Source organism: Pollachius pollachius (genome assembly GCF_949987615.1).
Source record: "Pollachius pollachius genome assembly, chromosome: 2".
In the NCBI taxonomy this organism is placed as follows: domain Eukaryota; kingdom Metazoa; phylum Chordata; class Actinopteri; order Gadiformes; family Gadidae; genus Pollachius; species Pollachius pollachius.
The window spans coordinates 5,309,093-5,328,958 of record NC_136935.1 but is presented as its reverse complement, the minus strand read 5'-3'; the positions used below and the strand labels follow the sequence as shown (position 1 = coordinate 5,328,958).

The 19,866-nt window shown below is 46.1% G+C and overlaps 1 protein-coding gene across 2 annotated transcripts in view; it reads left to right on the top strand.

Moving 5' to 3' along the window:
• Positions 1 to 19,866, top strand: part of macrod2 (mono-ADP ribosylhydrolase 2) — a 403,152-nt gene that overhangs the window by 46,538 nt on the left and 336,748 nt on the right. The window lies entirely within an intron of this gene.

Here is a 19,866-nt window from a genome sequence, read left to right as displayed (position 1 = left end):
TTTTGGGGTTTTACTTTGCACTTATTCACCACAATTAATTCATTGAATACATCCCTAATAAACTGGTAAGGATGAATAGTGTCAAACTGTCTGCCTGCACCACAGCATTTGGAGGCTTAACGCTTGGTTTATTCAGAGTAAAGAACAGGGAAAGGCTTGAGAAGTCCAGGGAGTTAAGGCTCCTAAGGTGCAGGCCGAGGCTCCGGTCTCGGTGCACTGAGTCTTCATGCTACACTGAATCCCCCTGTGGTTCCTGTGCTCAAAGAGAGAGAGGGGGAGAAAGACAGAGGAGAAAGGGTTAGACACACCTTTTTAGGCTTGGAGGAGAGATTGCCTTTGGTGTGGTCTTTGTTCCCAGGCTTCAGTTGTGGAACTTCTGGTTTGGCTGCTGATGTTTTTAAAGTATAACAAGTGACTGACCAGTTACTGATGTGATTTGAAGTTGCTTAAAGTTGTTGTTGGTTACTAATAAACACTATGAAGATGACAGACATTAAAGACTACTATAATTCATGTTTACTATGATTACTTGTATAATACAGTAGTATAACGCCTTTTAGTATTTAGTGTGATTCCATTTTTTATCCACAAGATGAGATCGACAAATGTGCGAAAGCAGATCCGCAGCTCGAAACAAAGGTTTCACAGTTGTTAAACACCAAAATGTGCTATTGTGGATATATATTCACAGATATGAATATGATTAATTGTTTACAAATCTTAACTTAAGAGTGTATACTTTATGTTCTCAAGTCACAAAACCTTATTGACATGTGTGTGTGTGTTGTTTTTTTTTTATACTTGTAAGTACAATTAGCAATAATTTCACTCCTTACATACGCAGCTGTTCAATGATAATTCTGAGCTTCCTCTTATTCCTCTTATTCTATTTCCAGACAAACATATGAACATTTAAGTTGGTTCTGCTCTGAGTTGCGCTCTTTGTGATCATTGCCTGGCCATCTTGTCATCGCCAGCGAGACCGTTCCCGAATGGTTTTATATCACACTGTAGGCCTGTGTGCCAAACGTCCGAACCGCTTGGTGTTTGGTTAGTTTTGTGGAGTAAAGCCGACAGCTGAGGTTATGGAAACAGATGAGGGGGCCGGTGGAAGCCTTCCTTCAATGTATCTTGTCACTGGCCTATTTTAAATCTCCCCTGGACGCAGGAGATAATTAGAAGCTCTGAGCAACACGGGGAGTACGGAAAAAAAGGAAAACGGATGAAAAATGAGGTGATGCCATCATCTTTTATTTTAGAGCGTTAAAAATACATAAATAAAAATCTGTATCCACACACTTATTTAACCAATGCGCTTGAGGACACACTTTAATTACCCGGTGACACGCCGGAGAGAAGCGTGTGTGTGTGTTGTGACCACGACGCTCGAGACAAACCCGCCCCGCGCGGTGCCACACACTGCGATATTCTCAAAAGTAAACAGAATATCAGCTTTTTTTCCTCCTCTCTCTTTGTGAGGTTGGTTGAAGCTGCTTCTCATTAAACAAAACGAGACATTTTTTTGAAACCGGCGAATGGCTGTGATGAGAAAGAGCTCATTAACAGGGCATGGGCATGGGGAAGGGAGGGACAAAGCACGCGGCGCCAGTGCTGGAGAAAGGTTAATGACCGCGTGGAGGACACTACGGGCTCCTCTTCCCTGACTGCCCCCCCCTGCGTCCCCCATCCTCTCCTCGGGCTTTTGTTAGCCGTTAAGCAACTATTTAATTATGTGTTTGCATAGGGGTTTTGTTACAGATTATGCTATCGTTGTTATTACGATTTCTGCAATGTACCGTATTGATTATTGATTGTGTGAGAATGTTTTGTTGACTTGGAATTAACTCTCGCGCGTTAACTCGTGCGTTGGTGGTTTCACCAACGCGGGCAAACCACCAGCAGCGGTCTTGAAACACAGAGCTTTTTTGTTATTATGATATCACACAACATCAATATTCCTCTCGCCCCTCTCTCTCTCTGTGAGTCGACGGCGGTTTTTTGACGAATGTGTACCGTGACGGGGAAGGTTGCGGTGGACATCCAAACTGTGATTCCAGCATGCATCGTGATTTGTGTTCGAGCCCTTGGTAAAACTCGGCGGACTCGGACTAACACGGCCCACAAGAGCAGGGCTTCCAGAGGACTCAAACGATGATAAATGCTTGCCGGCACGTGTCGGTTGTGTCCCTTACTGGTGGCTCCGATGGCTCTACTGGTGTGGGAGGCAGGGCTGTTTGTTTTGGTTGTGTCGACTGGAGAAGGAAGCTTGAATTGCGGCTGAATAAGATTTCATTATATTTTGCTGTTTTCTGTGTGGATATTGATATCCCCCCCCCCCCCCCCCCCCCCCACACACACACACACACACACCTCAACCCACAAGCTACGTGTCATTCCTAGATGCATGCTCTTTCAACCCACCTTCTGGTCTGTCGTCATTGCTCTATTAATAAAGGCACTGAAAACTGTTGGAATACATGGTATACAGAAATAGAGGAAATGGATTTCCACCTAGGCTTGAGTCTTGTGTTAATGAAAGTATCTGAAAGTATGTGTTGTAATGGAAGTGATATGCACACTCTTCAAATGCCATGCTTCATTGTCTTAAAACTTTATTTTGCCAAATTGAATATAGCTTTTTAGTTAATGCAGATTTTATGACGATGGGTGCAAACATAAAATTGACTAAACGTATCACTATTTCTCCCTTAGATAAATTCTTTCGTTTAATTACAGTCGCTGTCTTTTTGAAATTGATGCTGACTGTCACAAAACATAGCTTGTTCGCCTGCACTGCATTGTCTTAAATTGAAATGCCCATTGATTTCAATTGTGTGTGACTGAAAGACTGCTGAATGCGACGATGGTATTGAGGTTTCATCTTTCACTGGGAACAATATACAGCCACTGGAGGGTATTTTTTAATTAGACCTTAATTAGGGATTGATTTGTGTCAATGGCATAATTTGGGTTCACTTCAATCTATTATTTATGTAATTTAATTAAAATAAATAAGCAATCCATGACAACAGTGTCCATAATCTACTATAACAGCAAACCAACACAAATAGGATGACATTACCTTGTTGTTGATATAATCATGAAAATGGCACGCTTTGATTTGTTATTTGATTTGTTTTCAACAAATATTTCTGTTCACCCTAAGTGGCACATTTATAACCTGGTCACTGAAATTGGGAATGTGTGAAATGTGCGAATCAATTCAGAAACAGTAAAACATACTGTTTTACTAAAAAATAACAACATTAACTGAGAAACCATGGCATTCAAACACAAGCAAAATCCAATGTAATTGCAGCACCTCCCTCTTCAAACAAGCCCATAATACCAGGTTTGTTTTGTGTCGACATATATCTGATCTGCAGATTAACACTGCAGGCTGCCTTGTTCCCAGAGGCCAGCCTATGATACATGCGTAGCAACATTTCCTTGTTTTCCACAAAAAAACTCCAGAGCAGATGCTGGCATCGGGCGGCCCTGGGCCACCTCTTAATCCCCGGTGATTCATTCCTCCCTAATTCATGCTCTGCTGGCATTTAACACACATCCTTATATTGTTCAAATCCCTGATGGGACTTTCCTGTTGGGACCCCTTGTATTTTGGGTGGGTATAAGCAAGAGGGTGAGCATGTGAAGCAAATCTTGTGAGCCAATGTCTTCCCCATCAAAATCACCAAAATGCAAAAACATCCGGTATAGCGTGTTACAAATGTGGTATCGCATACCAGCCCGACTAATACCGTTGTAGCTGGTAGGCCTTTGGACCGGCCTGTGGTTGTTCTATTTACATAACATTCACAATACACACATTAGCTTGATAACATCAAAGTCATGCATAAAGCCTGTGGCCGTTGTGTATCCTGTTCGGCTGGTTCTATTAAAAGGCACTTATTTCACTCATTACTCATTTAACTTTCAAAATATACCATGGGAAAACCTTAGTCAACCAAATTGAAATATATTTTGTACTAGTCCCTGCCAACGCTGGGAATGTTATTAACTTTGCGTTAACCCTACTGCGATGGGTCTGCCTGTGTTAATTGGTAAGCTGTATTATCTAAAATGAATGTGTAATGGGTGTTAGCCTTTCCTAATTTGATGCCACAGGTGCGCTTAATATTGAGGTATGTGTGTGAGTGTGTGTGTGTGTGTTCGTGTGTGTGCGTGTATGCCTGTATGTGTGTTTATTGGTTTGGATATAGCAAAGTGATGTGTTGTGTAGAAGTTGAGTTTAATTGGGTCATGGTTCTGGAATATTCTTTTGGTTGAGGAGAGGAAACTGATAATTGGATGCTTCGGATGTACCTACAGAGATGTGCATAATCTATATAGGTCAAGCCTTACGGAGCAAATACCTGACGTGCCTATGAATCGACAATCACTACCTCTCTCACACAACCCCGCTTCCTCTCACACATCAGTCTACGTTTGTCTATCTTCATTAAGTTCCTACTATTCTGTCCTCTATTCATAGATAAATTTTTTTTTTTTTTTTGCTTAAAATAAAATCCACAGGAAAATGTCGGCGTGGTAAATTAAAATCCTTAAACAATACGATACCAGTTTTCCCTATTATTTTACAGTTGTTCTATCCACATAAAACAAGTTCTTAGATATGAGCTGTTTTGATAGGGCTACCATGGTTTACATCTCAGCCATTTTAAACTCGAAGATGAGCCGAAATAAAGCCGTCTTAAAATTGGGTTTTCGTGTCGTCTCCACTTACCTTAGTTGGCTGCAGGGTGTGAGTTGATGACTAAAGCTCTGTCTGGATTCCTTTCTTAATTTGTTTTTCGCCTGCCTAGAAGGGATTGTCTTTGGTCAAACGCACCTCACCCGTGATGTCTGGTCATTGCGCGGGGGGGAGAAGTCCCCTGACTCACTCCTGAAAACCCTTTTATTAATCTCAAAGTCTCCCCACTTCAAACTTATAGGGTTTCACTTTCGCTGTTTGGCTCACCTCCGCATCAACCCCATTACATCCCGAAATAGGGTCCATAATTCATCCCAGCCAAACCAGCCCCGAATGTAAATAAAGAACAAAAGTTGCTTGTTCCACACATATCCGAGGGCCTCTTCGGGGGGAGAGAAAAAGCTCTTTGCTCAAAGCTGATCCTGCTGCATGGGCCTGACCCAGGCTATTTTCTCTCCCTACTCCCATTTTGTCTGAGGCAGCCGCGCAGGGCATCACGCCACCGCCTCCCCCAACGCCATCTCCCATTGGCAGGCGTCACTGGCTCCCCGTAGTCTGCAGACCCTCAGGGGGCCCGAGGTCCTTTGGCCCTGCGTGTGTGTCGCCCTCTCCTCTGCAAAGGATCCCCCGGATCTCCTCCATCCCTTCTAAACTAATTGACTTTAATTTGTCTTTTTTCTGCCCTCCTACTCCACACGGCGGTACCTTTTTTGGAAATGGGCGGTCACGGTGGCAAGTGTCAATTAAAAAGGCATCACCCAATAAAAATTCCCGAGCAACTGATGTTAATTAATATCCGGGCTTTATGATGCGTGCTACAGGTCCCTCCATGGCTCTTAGAGCCCGTTGGCCATTTAGCAGCACATTTCCGCCGCCTCCATTTTGGAGAAGGAGACTAATGAAGCTTGTCGTCTAAAATGAAACCAGACTGTGAAATGTTCTCATCAGGTGCATTATCTTAACACAATTAGGGCATTAGTACCTCGGTTTCGGTCACACACTCACCCTCCCCTCGCTCACCCGAGAATCGACTTGGAAGCACCAAAAAGCATACAATGATTATGCCTAATGTCCGACAGATTTTAGATTAAGCAGGAGTGCGCTACTGGCCTTCGAAAGGGCTTTGAAAGTTAATCACTTTGCAGCTGAGGATTCAAGGGGAATTCACCGTGGCAGTGTATTAATGTATTTATTTGTTACTGGCCTCATGTTGTGACCTTTTTTGCGTCAGTGTCTGTAGCCCTGGACTGACCTTGGTTATTTTCTTCTTGCAATAGCTGTTGAACTATCTCACCTCACCGATTGGATTTTGACTCAAACCGTTGACTGATATTTCCTGTTTTAAACCAAGTTTGTGTGCATTGGTGTGCTTGCTCCTTGCTTTTGTAGCACCTCTTTCACTGATATTCTCTTTCAAAATAAGTTAAAAAAATCTTTAATACTCCTTTACAAAACCTTTGCCAACAGGAACTCAATTACAGGACTTAAATGTGTGCGTCTTTTAGACCTTTTAGTCCTTTTAGAGCCGTGTTCGTGTTTGGCTGCATTCCCTTGACCAAGAAATCACACTGCCATCCGCTTGTTTCTCTATCAAACCAAGTCAGTTCAGACCCAGCCTGGTAAGGTTTTTAACAGAACAACAGTGACAAACCTTACAGAGAAGAATATAGACAACAAATTTAAGTAAATGCAGTTATTTATTTGTTTCTGTTTACTTGTTTATGTTATTGCTCTTTATAGTTATTTGTATATTTTCCAATTTATTTATTTCGTTTTTAATTTATTGCAACATGCGGTGGCAATTTCTATGCGGTAATATATCATTTGTAAGTTTATATATATTAGGTTTTCTCCCTTTGAATGTCATACTCCTTGAGGGTGTAGATGACATCTCTTTAAATATATTAATCATTTGTCTATATATAATTAGTTTTATATTCTCTTTGTGCTGAAGGCTGTCTGTGAAATTACATTTCTATTGAGTCTGCGGGCATGGACAAAGTGTGTGTGTGTGTGTGTGTGTGTGTGTCTGTGTGTGTGTGCGTGTTTGCTTGCTGCCGCATCTATTCTCGACCTGTAACATCTGTTGTCATCCTATCACCCCTGCCGAGTGTGTTTCACTAACCAGCTTGGAGAATGAACATCAAGCACACACACACACATACGCACACACATAAACGTATATACACATATATATACACACGCACACACGTAAACATATATACACGCACACACACGCAAACATCTTTCGAAGGGTACCGCCCGGTTGTCACAGGCAGGCATTGAGGTTTCACTTCGCTGGGACATAAAGTTGTCTGTGTGTTAATAAGAGCTAAAAAAGAAGATCACTCCCTCTCTCTCCCCACGCTTCCTTTTTTTCCATCTTCGCTGCGCAGTTATTCACTCTTTCTCTCAATTCCTTTGCTTTGAAGTGCTCCCCCTGCCTCCTTCCCTGGCTCACATCTCCACTACTTTAGTTCATTAGCGGGCTACCACACTCCAGATGACAAAGGAGGCTCTTGGCACCCTCAGCTCTCTGCACCAATCCCGCCCCCTTGACAGCCGCAAGTTAAGGCAACCTGGTTGCGGATGCTACGGCAATAACACACCGGGGCATCCGCTTAGAATAGCCTTCGCTAATTACGCTCTCTCTTAAAGGATACACAAGGGATTCCTCAACCTGTACCCTATTTTCCGATCATTTTGGGTCCAAGGGACGAGGCAAAGAAGATTGAAGAATTTTTGAAATTGGTCCAGTATTGAGCAGGAACGCTGATGCCTTAATCCGCCAAATGGGCTGCAGTTTAATCCTTTGGGGGCAAAGTTGCACTATCAATGGATGTCCTCTAAAAGTGCTTGTTTTGACAGGTTCAGAAGGATATTATTAGTGACTGACAACTTTATGGAAAGGATCCCTTTCCATAAAATAAATGGTAGAGAGGAAAGGGAGAGAGTGAAGAGAGAGGGGGTTGCAGAAAGAGAATGGTGGTAAACGTAAGTGAGAGTTAAATTAAGGAGTGCCGGGTTGAATGCAGCTTAGGGATCTCTAGAATAGTCTGGTGAAGGAGAGTCAAAATCGTAATGACAATAGGGACATTGTCCTTGAAACAGTTTGAATTCAGAGCGAGACTTCTCCCTGAGCGAGTCTTAGACATATAATAAACCAGATCAGAAAGTTGTATTTCTCTGTAGAGATCCTTCCTGAATGTTTCCAGAGCCTCATAATAACACTCGGAGCCTTTCAGTGGGAGGAGACATTCACTTTTAGAGGGCGTGCGTTGACGGGTGCTTTTGGCCCATAGGTATCATCGCAGCCCATTTTGCGGATTACAGCCTAAGCATTTATAGATCAATACTGGACCAATTTAAAATGTGTTGTCTGCATTAGTCCCTTGGACCGTAAACCAACTGAAAATAGGGTCGAGGTTGAGTACCATACCATAAAAAGTACCATAAAACAATGTAACTTCTCCAGGTAGCAACTCAAGTCAGTTCTTCTGTCATTCTCTTCATGCGGTTAGCAATACGGCTAATCAACAGTGTTTTTGTTTCTTTTTTGTTTTTTGTTTATTTCTAGGATACTGCGACCCACACATTCGCTTACTGAAGGCAGTGTCAACGAATGTGCAATCGAACCATCATTTTAACTAGTGGAAACTAACAGCTATTCCCTTTTATTTATTCTGAATCTTTTGAGTGTTTTTTGGTTTATTAAAAACAAGGTCACTGTGACATTGTTTCTTTGTGCTTTTCTGTGACCAGTTTCACAAATACATTATTCCAAAATTAATAACGGAGCAGAAAAGTTTGGCGGCACGCACGTTGCATTTTAAGTCAATAGAAAGTACACCAATATTGCTGCAAAGTATATGTTTTTTGCTCTACAGCTCCAACTAAAAACAGCAATTTATTCTCACCCTGTGATTTCAACGCTGCAATCTGAGCTCCTTTTTCACCAGCGTTATTCAGTGATGAAAAATTCCTGCATATTTATTGGTTAGCCGGTTCTTATTCTGACACTTTGCGATGCAATTTCCACTTCACGTTATTTAGTATGTAGACTGTATCGGCTGACACTAATAACACTTTCACGTTTGGCACTCTGAGAACTTAATACTTGAAAGAATGGCGGTCAAATGTTTTCCGTTCAATCGTTTAACGCATTAATCCGATTCAATTTAGTTTTAGATTATTTTTTCTCTTCCGGTGTTAAATGTATGAACCGACTTCGCATTCATATTTCACTTCGGTGTGCAACGTGATCTCAAAGTGGTCGTTGAGGTGACAAATTTCACATGGAAGAATACACCCAGTGGTGAAAGTGCCTCCTCTCTGCGGTGGAGAGACATTAAAGTGAAACTTCATCCCACACCCTAAGACCGGGCGATCGCTCTCAGGTCGGAGACAGGCATCCCAGGGAACTGCAGGGAGTGCAAATTCTCCACCCGGCCGCCAACACGCCTCACGTGCAAGAAGTGTCAGAATTTATTGTGCCCATTAAATATTCATATCATTGACCACCAGAGTCAACCGAGGCCATGTGCTCCTCCACCAACAGCCGCGCTGGTCAGTGCTTACCCTTGATAACAGACTGCGGCTATTGTGTGACTTCGACGCTGTGTCTGCCGGCTGACCCCACACGGGGCACCTGTCTGGAGACTAGACCTGCTGCGCGCTATTGTAAAGTCCTCCGACACACGCGCACACACACACACACGCACGCACGCACGCATATGCACAAGCACACGCACATGCACACAAGAAAACGACCACGTGCACATGCACACGCGAACGCACGCACACATGCACGCGCGAACACACAAACACACATTTGCACACACACCTACACACGGGCAAGCACAAACAAACACATGCACACACTCGCACGCACACACTATCACACCCACACACAAACACATGCACACACACACACAGACACACACAACCTGGCAGAGCTACTCTGTCATCGCGGGGGTAATTAAAATGCTACACAGCAAAGGCAGTGCATCCTCAAGGGTGCGCACGTGCACACTCACGCACACGCCACACATGTACACATAAACAAATGCACATGCACACACACACACACAAACACCACTGCACGCACAAATAAACATGCGTGCACACACACACACACACACACACGGACATCAAATAAGCATGCATATGTAAATAAATGGATAACCTTTTAACGCACGCAGAAAGATTTCAATCAATTGACTGAAGCACACACACACACACACACACACACACACACACACACACACACACACACACACACACACACACAGGGGACTTGGTGCAAGGCATGTGTCGGCACACCTCAGGGGACAGATAACTAAATGATCAGCCCAGTGATGATGGATGGACAGATCTCCCCTCAGCATCCCCTGGTTCATGTCTTATCTAATAATGGAGTGGTCATGCTTATAATATCCTCCATTACTTATGCCTGACTAAGTGGATTTGGCCCCAAAAACCACCACCATCTGGCCCACGCTAGCCATTTGCATGTCAATCTGAATCGTTTAGTTTTTTATTATTTTTTGGGGTTCATTTCGAGAACGGACATCGACATCTTCAGAAGGTCCCCAATGACTTGTCTCGCTCATTGTTGGATCCGATTCACTTTCCTGCCATGAGGCGTGCTGATCATTTAGCCGGGGAGGGGACCGAATTCAAATGGGTCCGGTGACAAAAAGAGGGTCTGTCACTTATTATGGAGCCCAGTGTTGGCCCGGAGGTTGGGGACAATGGAGGTGAGGGGCCACTAAATGCATACCGTTGTGATCCCGGCTATCAAGCTAATTTGATTAGTGACCTGGTAACAGTGAGCGGGGGGGGCGACCTCTCCATTCATGGCCCCCTGATTCGGTCCCAGGCGGAGGCTCCGTGTACTGCCCCCTTCCTCCCTCTTGGCCGGCGCTGCCCCTGGTGTCATGTCTGCGCACAACAAGGAAAAGCCAAGTGATTAATGACCAAGGTCGTGGTCCCATTGTCGACTTGCCGTGACTTTTACACAAAAGCCATTGCCCTTGTCCCGTTAGCGCTGGTCTGGAAACGTTTGGCTGCAGTGTGGACTCGCGATGTCCAGGCACGGGGACAGCAGGCAGATATGAAACGTGTCATTCTTGATGATTGCAAATGTACAGTAAAAAACAACAGCAATAATGTCTGCCAATAGTGTTTGCCTAAAAAAATAAATAAATTAAAAGCCCCCCTAATTAAAAAATGTACAAAATATATTATTTATATACTCTATTTTGATAACGACTGCTGGAACATAAAAATGAGTATCTTAAAATCATATACAACTGTTTTGTGTTAATTGCATATGCAATACACTATTTCACTCTCTTTCCTGTGCCATGGATTTTTGTGGCCACGACGACATTCCTGGAAAAATGTTCTACTGTTGCCTAGGAATTGCAAATGTCCCACACACTGTCTGCACTGTTGGGGATGTAAATCAGAAGCGCTGGTGGCTCGCACGTCCCCACATCAGCGCTGACATTTGAGGTATTTCCACTTTAATAAGGTATAATGGCATGCTCTCTTTCTCCCTTTTTCTGGGCATGACCACACGATTGTCAGAAAAGGGACAGAGAAGGACGCGGATGTATCTCTGGTGGGACCCGACCCTAATCCGGTGGTGGGCGGAAGGTAGAGTTGGGACTCGACTGCAGCTTGTTATTCAGTATTCAGCCGCTCCGCTAGGAGCGGATCCACCGTGTAGCACATCAGTGTACGCTATAGATGGGCTGGATCCCCTCTGAAACATTTGTCACCAATACCCAGAGTGCATCTGTGGATTTCATTAGCGCACCAAGAGCTCACCAATCAGGCTCCTCCTTGTCAGTTCCATCCCTAGCTAATAATAATCCAGAATATTATTAGGAAATGAAGAATGGGTCTGCCAGCGGGATCGAGCTCGGTGTTTTCCCCTTCTTTTCTCTTCCCCTAGTTTTCTCTTCAATGAAATGTCTGCATATCTAAGGAGATTAATTAATTAGTGGTTCTTAAAGTGGGCGGTGGTGAAATGAAAAATTTATTTTTTATCCCAGAGTAGTTCTCATTTGGCCGGGGCTCGGAGACTGGAGGTTGAACAGAAGCTGTCGGTCGCAAGAGGAATTGTTTATCATTATCTCTGCAGAAATAATTCCCACGCCAGACGAAAGGAGGGAGATTAGAAAAAGGATAACACATGAGAAACTCGTATTGCAGACCTCTTCTACTCAATTGTTGTTGTCATTTTGCGAATGGAGTCTGACTTGGAAAAATATAGTGGGGCTCCAACTTGGCTCTATGTGTATCTTTTACTTGGGGCTGTGGGGGGGGTGACATGCTGCGATGCTGCGATGTAACAGACGATACCGCGAGATCACATACATTATACCTTTATTAGGCTTACCTCTGAGCACTTTTTTCCCCACGTCGTGTGGCAGGAAGCCTTTGCTCCGACTCGCCGCGCCAGAAGTGTGAATTAATAAAGTCCCCGTCCGCCACTGCAGCGCTTAAATGCAGTGTCAGCCGCGATTGTCACCTCTATGAAGAATACCTGGTAATGACATCTGTGAATGTCTCCCGCCACCTCTAACCATCGACACCAGCCACCTTCTCCAAACACCAGAGCACAGGAAGGGGGTGGGTGGGTGGGGGGGGGTGTATAATCCTCTTTGTCTCAAGTTCCAGAGACATCTGTATTTATTTTTCACAGTTCTGTACCGTTGCCACATTAAGTCGTCACTTAAATAGAAATCGCAAAAACCTCAGGTTCGCGTCTCTGCTCTCTTGTAATAATAATTTCTGTCTGCTTAGTCTTTTGTAGTAACCGTCTCTTGAAGCTATACTTCAAAAGACTACAAAAGGCATCAGCAGTTTACCTAATTATTGGCACTTTTGTGAATCACTTCTTTTATTTTTGGGTTGCACCCCGATTGCAGCGTCTCACTGCTGTGAATACTCTCTCTTCTGTGGCCGTGTTTTTCGGCCACAAAGCGAGACGTGAACGCGGGGTGGGTGTCTGGCTTGTCTGGGAGCGCAGCAGATGTTGGCTTAAGCTGCGTGGGTGTCACGGTGTCCGCAGACGCGCGCGTCGGCCCCCTTCTTCCTCGACTTGAGCGGCTTTAAGCAGCTGAGAGTTTAGGATTACAGTGGTTTAGATTCCTTGACCCACCTCACCGCCACCACCACCGCCATCGCCATCACACACACACACACACACACACACACACACACACACACACACACACACACACACACACACACACACACACACACACACACACACACACACACACACACACACACAATCTCAGCCCCCCTCCCCCCTCGATCCCTAGCCTGCCACGACAATGAATTACTCAAGTTTTATTCAGAGAGAGAGAGAGAGAGAGAGAGAGAAGATTCCCTGCTTAATCGGCCCTCCCTCTCTCCTCCTCGCTGCCCTTATCTCTCTGTCGCCTTGGTCCCTTTCTCCCTTTGTCCTTTCCTCTCTACCCTCTCCCTCTCTTCCTCTTCTCTCCCTCCTCGCTCATATTTTCTCTCCTCTCCCCTCTCTTCCTCCTCTTCTCTCCCTTATCGCCTCTTCTCTTTCTCCCTCTTCCCTTCTGCCCTCTCTCCCTCCTTTCCTCTCCCCTCTCCACTTTCCCCCTCATCTGCTCACTCCTATCTGTCCTCTTTCCCTCTTTATCTCCTCACTCCTCTCCCTATGTCCTCTGTCGTCTCTCCCTTCTCTGTCCTCTCTCCCTCGTCTCCTCTCTCCTCTCCCCTTTGATGTGTGAGATGCGTTGGCGTGGAGAAGGTTTCTCTCTCTGTCCCTCTCCGCTGCGTTTGTGTGATGCAGGCAGGCCCACTTTTCGCCTCTCCTCTCTCTCTACGCCAGCATTCAGGAAAGGACTTGTAGAGGCTGATTCCTTTTTTCTCTCTCCCTCTCTCTCACTCCCGCACTCTCACTTTCTCTCTCGCTCTCTCTGTCCCTGTTATGTCTCAGTCTCTCCGACACACACGCACACACACACACACACACACACACACACACACACACACACACACACACACACACACACACACACACACACACACACACACACACACACACACACACACACACACACACACACACAGACGTCCCGGTAATGGTGTGGCAGACCCACCACTGCAACCGTGACGTGACAGCCGCTTTTAATTAATCTTGCGTCTCACCACCCACTCCAGCTCACCGGTGGCTTCTCCCCAAAAAAACACAGCGTGTAATCGCTTGTCTGTGTGAAGTCCTGTGTGCGTCAGAGAGAGGGACTGTGTGTGTGTGTGGGCTTGTGTGTGTGGGGGGGCTTGTGTGTGTGTGTGTGTGTGTGTGTGTGTGTGTGTGTCTAGGCTTGTGTGTGTGTCTGGGCTATCTATCTATGAACTTAATTCTCCAAAGCCGCTTCAATGTTGTCTTCGGAGCTCATAAACTTGCAGGCGGGTTCCACCGCTGAATCCCTGGCCCCTCGGTGCTGGCTAACTGCATCAGAAGGCCCGATCCCGGACAATTTTAGCGCTGCTTGAATGGCAGCTCTGCGTGCATCTCAATACCATCCAGCGTCGCAGGGACTCCTGTTCTGGGGGGTTAATATCGAGTGTGTCCGTGTGTATGCGGCGCTGCTGTGCCCCCCCCCCCCCCCCCCCCCCCCCCCCTCCTATTTTCACTATGCCACGGCGATCTGGGAAAGAGATATTCTGGGCGGCGTGGGCCGGAGGACAGGGCAGTAATAAAAAGGGCCTTGGACTGTCAGGACTCTCCCCTCCGCAGCGTGACGAATGGTGACAGCTTTCATTTACAGTCCGAAAAAAATCGCTGACTCGCCCGAACTCTGAACCCCTCCCCCCCCTCTGAGTGGGGTGGTGGCGGCGATGTGGACGGAGGTGGTGGGGGTGGTGGAGAGTCTGCTTTGGGGGAAGCCGGGGGGTGAGGGGTGTAGGGTGGGGGCATGTTCCCTTGACCGGGGTGTCGCCTCGGGTCAGGCCGGTTAGAAGGAAATGGAAGGTTAGACACGGGGATATTTTTTTGTCGTCTTGTTGTTTATTGTAGTAGTGCATCCGGTTGTGTGGGACTCGGCCGGCGGCTGGGAAATTGAAAGCGAGGTCATGACCTGCCAAATTTGATGTTTTGTGAAGCGCGTTTTTGCAATTAAATTTGTAAAACGGGTCTCTCGAGTGATTTTTCGATTGAGCCGCCGCGAGAATCTATTTGACGGCGCCCGACTGCTGGTTTAGCCAAGTGAACTCGCCGTCTCCAGGTTAAATCAAACTGACGTGGGCTGCGATTGCCTCGCCATCTTTTTGATGGGATTTATTAGCCGGCCCCATTCCGATTGTTTGTCAATCATTTAGGTACTCTGTGAGAAGTCTTCAAATCACGAGGAACAACAAATCTACCAGACAGCTGCATTTGAGCTGTGTTCAGACGGAGTTTGGGGTACTTTCCAACATGTTTGAAAAACAACAAAGTCATTCTTCCAATTAACAGACTCTTCCAATCAGTTTTCTGTTTTTTTTTGCACATGCGAGGAACTTTGTTGTTGTGAACTGGTTTGAATTTAAATAATATTCAATTGCGTAGACTTGAGAACATACATATTGTACGGCTGCAAGTGCCAATTATTCCCCATAAGTAAGCCTGTGATTTCCCCAGGAGCAAAAGTCAAGATGCTTTTAGCGGAAGCAGAACTTGACACTTTTCTTTTACTTTCCCAGCCGGCGAAACAAATTACCGGGCTGACAGCAGCCTAACAAGAAAACACACTCTACCAGTTTGGAGCTGTGCAGCGTGTGAACTGGTACAAGAAAACGAGGTGCGTGTTGTGACTGGCTCTGGCAAGTCTCCCTCAAATCCACCTGGAGGTAGAAGGCATCCTGGATCCTCACCAAAACGTTAGGAATCAAACAGCGATTCCCCCTGCATCAGACGTCCCTGTACAAAACTGGGTCGATTGAATTCCACGGCGGTACGTGGGTGTTGATCTCGTAAAGGGCATCGGAAGATGCATGGCCTCACACGCCATCATTTAAACCACTTAACGGCGGACAGGAATTAATGGCCACAATAGCAGCGACTCAATTACACAGATATTCTCCCGACATATTGTGTGTAATTCATAGAGCAGCACCCCAATCAGTGCCTGTGCTTTGGTTTATTTTTCGTCCTGCCCGCCGTCGTAAATGAGACTAACGATCGTTGTCGGGGGGCCCGTATGCAGGGGCCCGCCACGGCTTGCGTCATCCGCCGACGGTTGCCGCGGCGACGCAGGCTCACGCTGTTCATTTGTATTAATGTCCGGTAATTCAGACGGCCGGCGGAAGCGTGGCCGTCGCGCTCTTGTGCTCTCAGGCAAAAAATTGGATTCATTAATAAAGATGGAGGACGACGTCGGGGTTTTGTTACTTCGTTTTTTTTTTTCTCCTGGGCCCTCTCCGGTTCCAGGTCAGCGGGTGTTGTGAACGGCTGGCGAAAAGGTCGAGAAAGGGGGTGGAGGGAAGGGCGAGGGGGGATGGGGGGGGGGGGGAGGAGCCTGAGGGGAGAGAGGATGACCCCCACCCCGACGACAGCGCATCACTCAGTCAAACGCGTCTCTTCGGACATTGGCCGCCCGTTGATCTCTGGCCCCGCCCCTTCCCAACAGCTTGCGCTAGCCGCCGGGGGGGGGGAGGGGCAGAGGGGAGGGACAGCTCTAGGGCCGACGGAGAGATGGCAGGGATGGGGGAGAGGGGGGGAGAATTATTGGGTTATTCCGCACGTGTGGGCATCAACGATGGCACCAGTGTACGTGCGTCACGCGCAGAGGAATCGGAACCTCATGCCGATGGGTACCTCCGCCACCGGCCTCCCCCACCCTCTCCCCCACCCTCTCCCCCACCAATCCCATCTGTGAGGCTCTTAATGACATGCATATTTGTGGCGATGAAGATGCAGAGAAAACACACACATAAGGCACAATCACAAACACACGCAATCGCACAAACGCACAAACACACACTCACACACAATCACACTCAATCACACAAACACAATCACAAACCCACAATCACAAACGCACAATCACACACACACACACGCACAGCGACCTCGCTACCCTACAAAATAAAACGTGTTGTTTGTACATCAAGGCCACCCCGCATCCTTGTGGGGTGGCTGCCGCCACATGCTTTTAGTGTTAAAATGTGATCGCGAGTCACACTGCGTGTTTTGTCCACGGTGAAACGCACACCGGTAACACAAGCTCATCGTTCATCTGGGCGAGTGTCCTTCATGATTGTTATGACATGCGCTCCGAGGATCATGATGAGTCGAGACGTGCGTTCCAGTCCATCAACCGGACACTGGGTTGGTGGATTAGCAGACTAGGCCGTATTAGCGGCGGCTACCACATGTGTTTCTGTCACGCGTAAAAACACACAAACTCGGTTTGAGAATGTGGCAGAGCAACAGACGCCGTGGCAGTCCAGGACCTCCGCAGCACTTCGCAGGCATTCAGAAGTAGTAAAAATATGAGGGCTGTTTGATGTGCAAGATGTGAAGCGCTGTACACAAGCGAGAGCCTCATCAAGAGGAGGCTTTTATTTTGGAAAACAGCCGTTGGAAAGTAGCACTCGATTGAAGCCACAATATTCCCAAATGAACATGGGAATATGTGCAGATGGAGCAACACTTTCTAGAACCGGTGGTAAGAAGGGACTGTGCCTGTTCTACCCATCTTTTCTTTTAAAGTGATATGCAGTGTTGTTGGGTGATCGCGTGATGCGACTTTTACAGATGGCTTGCCTTGAATATCAGCATCAAAATGAGCATCACTGGGATGATTTCCATTCAGTCACTCTCCTGTCAAGACCACCCCCTGCCATCGGGTCGCATTCGGGTCCTCAGCCCTTGTGTCGATATGAAAGTAGGTAAACATTAACATCCAAAGTATAATTAGTCCAACGGGGTTTTCTCTGTGTCAACGACAGAATCAGCCTCAAGCTGGGCCGCACGGTTCACAAGGTAATGAAGTCATTATTTACACACGTCGCCTCTTTCCTTTTTGTCCTACCTCAAAAAACAATGGTCGTCCGTGAATAGCGACCCTTTTCTGACCAGCGCGCTCGCTTACGGCAGGAGTAACCGATTAGAATTCGCAGCCCAAAACCCTCAGTCACGTCCGCGTGCGTTGGCATTGGGTCCATTTCTCACCTCCTTGAACGGAGCCTGAACTGACCCCGGCTGACCTCATCAGTCAAGAGTTCACTCTTGGTTTCTTCTCCTTCTTCTGCTCTTTGGAGTCCAGCACATGGGGCTGCTGATGAAGGCAGAGAGAGAGAGAGCATGGTCACCTACTAATGGACACCAGGAGGTCATGACGAGGAGCACTGAGACTCACACCTATAGGGATGCAAATGTGACCGGCTGCCTCAGAGAGGCATCACAATAGAGGCAACAGCAAGGGGGAGGGGTGTTGGTGGGGGGGGGGGGGGGGGGACAGAGAAGCTGCTATCATTAGTTCAAATCGCCTGGCCTGATTCAAGTAGAAACCATTACTGTGTGGGCTGTGTGTGTGTGTGTCACACAAGAAGAAAGACAAGCATGTGGTATGTTGTGTTGTTTGATGACTTTTCCGCGCGGAGAATGTGTGAGTGATTAAGGGGCATTGTTTAGACGGAGAGATTGTTTAAGGGGGTCAACAGAGATGCCTGAGGTCGTAGAGGGTTGACAGCAATCGTGTTCATTAATTTTACTTCATACTTAAGGACCCCCACCCCCCCTCCCCTCACTCCAGAGTAAGACAAAGACATGCTCTGTTTAATGTACGGTCCTCTGAGTCGTTCATTAGTTTCCTTGGGAGGAATTTCACTTAATTCACACTAACAATAACATTCCTTTTTCTGGCAGATTGGCCGCAGCTGTAATTCATCACACAAGTGATTTCTTTAAAGAGCAGGATGTTCATTCCCAGAAATGAAAAGTTGTAGCAGGGCATTGTCCTAACCACCGATAGACCATCAGTAACTGATTGCCCACTCTCAGTGTGTAAGGCAGAAGGTCGCCTTGCATGGCTTCCGCCCTGACGAAAGAAACTGAAATGATGTTATCAGTATAGGTTTCTCTTCTCCAGCTATAGGTCTCAGGACAGCTGATAGATTCATCAATTCCAAAGGGGCCCCATTCATTAGGATGAGCTAGAAGTCGATGGATAAGAACTATCTGAGATCAATTTTGCTTACCGTTGGGCAGCTTTTGCTGATACCAAGGAGCGGGCTAACAATATGAACACATACTGGTCATGAGTGGCTTTGATGTGATGTATATGTGTGTCTTCAGTGATATCATGATGGTAAACCGCTTTAGACAACGGATGTGGTTTAATGTGGGCTAGGGGTGGGGGGGGTTGTAGGCCTACCATATGCTGCTAGCGAACATTTGCTCTCTTTAAAGACAAACGATTATATTAGACAGGACACAAAGATTAGCCATTAGCTGTAATTGGTGCATTCAAGTGAAGAAATGGAAAAAAGCTAAATGGAAGGGACGCTAAACATTTAAGGGATATTTCCGTTAAATGTTTGCTGGAGAATCTAAAAGTATCAATCAGATTTCTCATTATGCTTTTGTCCTAGCATCGATACATGAAATTTTGTTTTTGTTCATCTCTCTTCGTAAGTACCCTAAATGACCAGGAAGATTCAACAGTTTTATTAAATGATAAATCAACACAGCTGCAGTTAAATATGTCTTAATCGTGGGTATTACTCCACAATACAAAAGTAGATAATTTTCTGCTTCGATAGGAAACTGCAATGATGCTAGCATATGGAAGAACAAGATAACCACAATTGCAGGTGATGCCATCGATTCTTCTGACAGTGATTGCATTCAGCCACTGTCAGAGCGGTCCATCCATTTCCATCTGTTTCACGCCGAGTTTAACTGACATTCAAGTTCATTGGCGTATATTGGTGTACTGTTAAGCTTTCGATAACTTCTGTAATTACAGCTTTGGCTGTGCTTAGATCTTGTGGCTGTGTGAGAGTGGTGATGCAGGCTCTGCTCACATTTATAACTATGGCTGCCAGACTCAGAATATCTGAAATGAGTAACCGTACACGTTTAATGCTCTGACTGGCTGTGTAATTTATGC